Raw genomic sequence first — 6,371 nt, forward strand, 5'->3', positions numbered from 1 at the left:
TGGAACTAGGAAATTAAAGGATGGGATTTGCATATGATTGCATCCTTGTGAAGCTGAAGGTATCTTTTTACATTTTGTGACTCAAACTCATAACTTACCACATATGAATCACACACTACGCCACTAGACTAAATAATAATGGGTTTTGAAGGGATCTTCATTTTACAATTTTGTTTTTTTTACAATTCAAAAAAGAAAATCTTAATGTTATGCATGTAGATAACGAGAAATGAAAAATGAATCTTAACGAGCAAGAAAATACTAATTCTCTTCTTAATTAATTCGTTTGGGGAGGTTAAAAATTGAGTTAGGACTTATTACTGTGATATATATTATCCCATTCTAGTGAAAATTTGAGCAATGCTAGCGTTAGTGAGACATTTGAGTTACTAAAAACTCCAAATATTAGTGAGACATTTGAAAAGAACATGAGCATATCCATATATTCCATGCCTTCTTCATTTCTCCTGCGTGTGGCCCATCCTCCATCCATATGACACTGACTATACACTAAAAAGAAACTTGGCTTACCTATCTTTCATAACATTTTTCATTGCTTTGACACATATGGCAAAAGAAATAAGGAAAGAAAGCATATGATTTCTCACATTCATAGAAAGATCAAACGCCAAAGTCGATCACTTTAGATATTGGTAATAGCATCGATCAATATCATTGGAGGAGCAAAGATGATGATCGATGATGACAAGTGACGAACTCACGAAACACCAAGTGAGGTGTGCATGTTCTCCAACCCACCAAAGTGAATGGACCAACCAACTTCTCTTCGATCTGCCATTTCTAGACAGACATAAAAGCCCTGCAAACGTATTCGAGTTGGGTTTTACAAGGGTTGGAAATTCATGGTGGCTCCATATCAGCTGGCTGGTCGATCTCTCTGACATGACTCAGCTATGCACAATGTGAGAGCGTTTACCTTGGACAAAGAAAGCCATCTATATATTCCTGCCTGCAGATCAATTGTTCCAGTAGATCGAATCAAAATCTCAAGAGTGAAAGTGAAAAGTTTATACAGATATTCATTCTTACCGTCACTCTACAGTAGTTCCTAAGTTTCTAATCTGCCGACTGCCGTTTGGAAAAGAAAACGTTAATATGATGAACCCGTAATTGCCTGCATATGAGGGTCCCCGAAACCCTAATTCCTTACCAGACTTTCTGTGCAATCGTCCCAACTCCTATAAACATATCTGTCCCACTGATTGGTACACTTTCTTACACAAAACCATGATTGAAAGCTATCGACTTTGATGCAAAATTAACAACTTGGGGGGTCTCCGGGGGGGAATAGAGGTTGTGGGGTTGGAAGGTGTCCTAAACGCTAATTGATAATTGTCCTTTGGCCAAAACCTTCCTAAATTGAGTCCATGTGAGGTTGGGACACTCGTGTAAGTACTGTGCGAGCAACCCCAGATGCATTAGGTAGGCATGTACCCTCTGAAAACATAGCTGTTATTGTTGGTATTCATCATCTCATAATCTTGATGGATCTAGGAATAGCTGTAACATACATAATATATATGGCAATCAAAATGGTATACTATTTGCTTACGAATTCAAATTTCCATATTACCTCGCTTGTATATAACCCTAGCTAGCTGCATACTTATTAGTGTCTCAGAGAAAGCCTTCAAACAACGTAGTTTTTCCTGGTTGATCTGCGGTCGAAATAACCGTAGATCAGGTAGTCTAGTACATTATACTAATTCAAGTTATATTTCCTTAGTTATTCCGGGTCGATCTGCTTTGAAATTTGAGAAAGTGCTGGCTATTTGAAACAGAGTTGGAATTTCATTCCTCCCATACATAAGCAATCACAAACAAGCATATGATTTATTCTTTTCTTCTCTTTAAATAAAGAGTTTGTCTATCATACCATATGATATAAGCATATAGATAATCGATTTCTTATGTACACTATTCCCTCTTGAGTGAGATACAAAATGATAATGGATCGACAATACAAAAGCTTTTCAACTTGGGTATTCATAATGGTGCCAATGGTTGTGGTCCAAGCTCCAACATTCACTTAAAGTAACAGTAGAAGAGACTCTTCTATGTAGGACCTTCAATTCCAGAAGATGCTTGTAAATAACTCAACTTATAGTCCAAAAGAAACTGAGAAATTGAGGGGAAACTAAAAAAAAAATCACAAAACTAAGTAGAACAAGCAGGCGGCCGGCTACTCTCATCTAATAGCTCTGCAGGCCGGTGACCACTGACCACCTCAAATAATGAAGTATTCATTTTGATACAGAACCGTGATCGACGAGTAGGCCGGGCGTTCAGCTCAGAAAGATCGATATATAGAGAAAGAAATGAAACGCTCAACTCCCTACAGTCTCATCCTTAACAAAGCTTAGCCTGATCCACACAGAACTAAGCCTTTTTGGTTAAGAAATTAGGGCTATCATTCATCAACATCATCATCATCATGGGGAACTGGGTACTGACTGACTTACTACTGCGAGTGGAAGTTGGCACTTAGTGACTGAAGTAATGAATCTGGCGCATGCAGAAGAAGGTCGACTCTAACATTAACGAAATCGATAAAGCTAACTAGGGCACCAAATGCCAATTGGGTGCAGGTTGATTCAAGCTGGTGGGTACGTACGTCCTGGTGCTCCAACAGATGGGTTACAAAGCCTGGGAGAAGATGACCCTTTGTGTCCTACGTACAAACCAGGGACATCCATGTCTGTCCTCCAAGGTGAACCAGAAACGTACCCTACAATATTTCCAGATCACATCGCAGACAGTATAAGCCAACAACCACAAGAAATAACCTTTACCCAAATACCCACTACTACCTTGGCATTCATCTGTGTGTGTGTGTGTGTGTGTGTGTGTGTGTGAGAGAGAGAGAGAGAGAGAGAGAGAGAGAGAGAGAGAGAGAGAGAGATATTACAAGAGAGAGTTGGGTTGGTCTCATATACTGCTGCAATTAAGTACTAGAGGAGGCATCCAAAGGGATCGCATTGATCCTAAGCTAACAAAGCCTTCCTGATCGTATCGATCCCTTGATAGCTTCAGATCATGCTATCCCTTTGGATTTCTCCTTTGGAAGCTTCAAACTTTCATGTCAAGCATCGAGCTAGAACCACATCTATCCAAGGCGTTGAGCCAATTCTCTATGATCCAAGTAAGTCCATTTCTGTTTAATCCTGATCTGAATTCATATATACTGAAAGTTCTTATTATGTTTTTTCTTCTTCTGTTAGAGAATCCCGAAACTCTTTTTCAAGAACCAACATTTGGCTTTCACGAATTAATTTTTTTAGATAAATTCAAGTCTAGCTTTTGGTAAAATCAGAAGTTCATTGCATCGATTGAGCAGTCAAGAACTTAAGATTCGATCTTAGTTCAAGATATCTTGTTGTTTGAAGTAGTTTACGCTCAAAAGATTATTTCCTTACTAAGTTATCAAATTTATATAGATTCTTGATGACGTCTTATTACTCATATGGATAGAAATTATATGCAAACCTGCAGAAGCAAACCCAGAACCCCATGTTAATTATAATTGTGAATATATGAAAACGTTGGATCTGATTTCCTCCTGCCTTGCTGGGAATACAGCTCGATAAACGCTAAAACTCAGAAATCGATCAGCTAGGAGAAGCGTTCCGAATCCAATATTTCATTATTTGCTGATATCCTTGCAAACAGTTGTCATGGATTTTACTTTTGTTTATTATTTACAGCGTGCGTCTACTTGTCAACAACGATAGGTTAAAACCTAATTCTTAAATTTTACCAACATGTAAATTAAAATAATAGATTGCATATCTTTCATGTTGATACATATAAGTAATATAACTTTGATTAAACCAAAATCTGGGATCTTTGCAGCTATTTTACTCAAACAGTTCTGCAGTACCTGTATAAACTATAAAGTAGCACTGATCGATTAAAGTTTTGATGATGCCCTGTTTATTAGTCATGATTAACAGATGAGTCAATAACTTCTTAAATGTCTGATCGAGTCAAAATTTACCTCATTTCTGATAGCTTTTTATCATTGCAATCTTCCAACAACTTGAATATTATAACTTTCGATTGAAAAAGATGGACTTTACCCTAGCTAGACGAAATGGTTTCAGATTAAAACCCCACATTGTTTCGATTAGCCTGATGAACTGACTTATGCTGATGATCGATCTCGGTTGAACATATATACTGGAGCAGACGAAGATGGCTGCACTTGGTCAAGGGCTCCTCCAAAACACATGCTTTAATTTAGGGACTTTAATTAGAATCCAAGGCAGTGAATAAGATGATGATCGATATAATACATAAACTGGGGACTTTTCTTTTCCTCTCTTCCCTACTTTGGGGCCTCACATTGAGTGTCCTAAAGGCAAAGGAATAATCATACACATGACTTCGAATGAAAGAAAGAAAGGTCCTTTTAAGCATTGCTAATTTAGGGTTCTTTTTTTTTTAAGGGTGTTTATACCTCTTTGTAGCACATGAGTACATGAGCCACAACATTCTTAAACAGTCTCTCACCATATTCAGGATCCCTTTTCTCACATGGCCTCGGCCTTCATACCACTATACTACATTTTCTTAATTACTTTCAGGAAGTGGAAATATGCTTGGATGCAATAATCATACACTTTAATTTCCTCCTATAGCTAGCATGTGTTTAGAGCTTAGTGACCAAACTTGTGTTATATGACAATGTATATACCTAACTGTTTGTTCATGGCTTTATTGGTTCTCCTCCCCTCATGGCTTTCAACTGACTGTTATTCCGAGCTTGATCTTTCGAATTCAACAGCTTCTAAGGTACCTTAGGGTTAGAGAGAGATTAACGAGGACCGATCATTCTGCAAGAGGTATATGGAGGCCGAGAGGCAATTAAACAGGTATCTGGAGATGTTCATCACTGGTGGCCTTGGGGCTGAGATTAAGAGATGGGGAGGAGATGGGAGGAAAGAGGGTGAAGCTGTCGTGATTATGTGTTAGGTATCGGGGGCGCAATGCCCTCGACCTATTATCAAACTTTAGATAGGTAGGACGGTTCCTGTTCAAAAAAAAAAAAAAAAAAAAAGGATAGGTAGGACTGTATGGCTGCTTTGTTGAGCCGCGCTAGCTAGGCGTGATCTTAATTTTAACAAATTCTGAGTTACCTTAGGGTTAGGATCGGTCTTAAAGTCATTACATTACTTGCATTTGTTTAAAATCACTCCCTGCATGTGAAATCAACGATTCACATACACTGGAAGAGAGAATTTGAATTCAGAGTCTCATCAACCCAGAAAGCAAGAAGAATTCTAATCAAACAACAGTGGCAACTCACGTATATGAGCTCTAGAGAAAATATATAGTTACTTTTTGACTAAATGTAGTGGTGATGAGTCTAGAAACTAAGCTAGTTGTGGATTAATTATTAAATCCATATGATCGAGTTCACGTTGAATTTGTCAACAGTGTAGAAACTAGCCAGCTAGCATAAAGGAAATCCTTGATTTCAGAAGCTTCCCAGATCTATGCAAAAGTTTGAAAATCATCAGTAAGTTTTAGACTTTTTCCAGTAGAATAATGCTTAGTCTACATTGTGATTATTGCATGTTTTGGTATGTTCATCATCATAGCTAATAGTAAGAGTCTAATTCAAAAAAGGAATCCAAAATTGAAATTGCACATCATCCATGGCCATTATCAATATGGGGTCCAAGTTAAAGAAAAATTGTTGGACACCAATGTGTGCGAATTATCTTTCAACTGTGAAATTATGTGCCCCAAATGTCTCCCTCTTGCACTACACTAGCTTTGCAGAGGACTCATAAACTGCCAAATTGAAACCCACATATATCAAATAAGCTCATGAGGGATTGGATGCTCCTTGCTTACAAGCTAGGGGGACCTAAATTCTTGACTTGTCTCCAAATTCAAACCCCTCCACTCCTATTTCTTGTCTATTTTTCTCTTTAATACCGCACTTTCTGAAACCCAAATTTCCACCATGTATTTGAGAATGGAGATCCCGGAGGATTTGATTTTTTTGCCTCATTGTTTGGGGGATTTGGTTGAGAGATCGATGTGCATAAAGTTGACCATCATCTTGAGACCTGAGTACTTCTTAATTTATTTATAGGGAAAGATATATAGAAAGAAAACCATACAAACAGAAGATCGCTGGACAACCATTCCCCTGTTGATCTTAATGGAAAGCATATATTAGAGGAAGAGAGGTGGATGACATGACTCGGCGTCTTTCAGAGGAACAAGAGTGACCAGCAGCAGCAACTGTGTTAGTACATTCTTATTTCATTCACCAGTTCTAGATTGGACTCAGATGATTGCATATCATTTGATCTTCAAATTATTATTCAACGTAG

The sequence above is a fragment of the Fragaria vesca genome, linkage group LG7 (genome assembly GCF_000184155.1).
Source record: "Fragaria vesca subsp. vesca linkage group LG7, FraVesHawaii_1.0, whole genome shotgun sequence".
In the NCBI taxonomy this organism is placed as follows: Eukaryota; Viridiplantae; Streptophyta; class Magnoliopsida; order Rosales; family Rosaceae; genus Fragaria; species Fragaria vesca.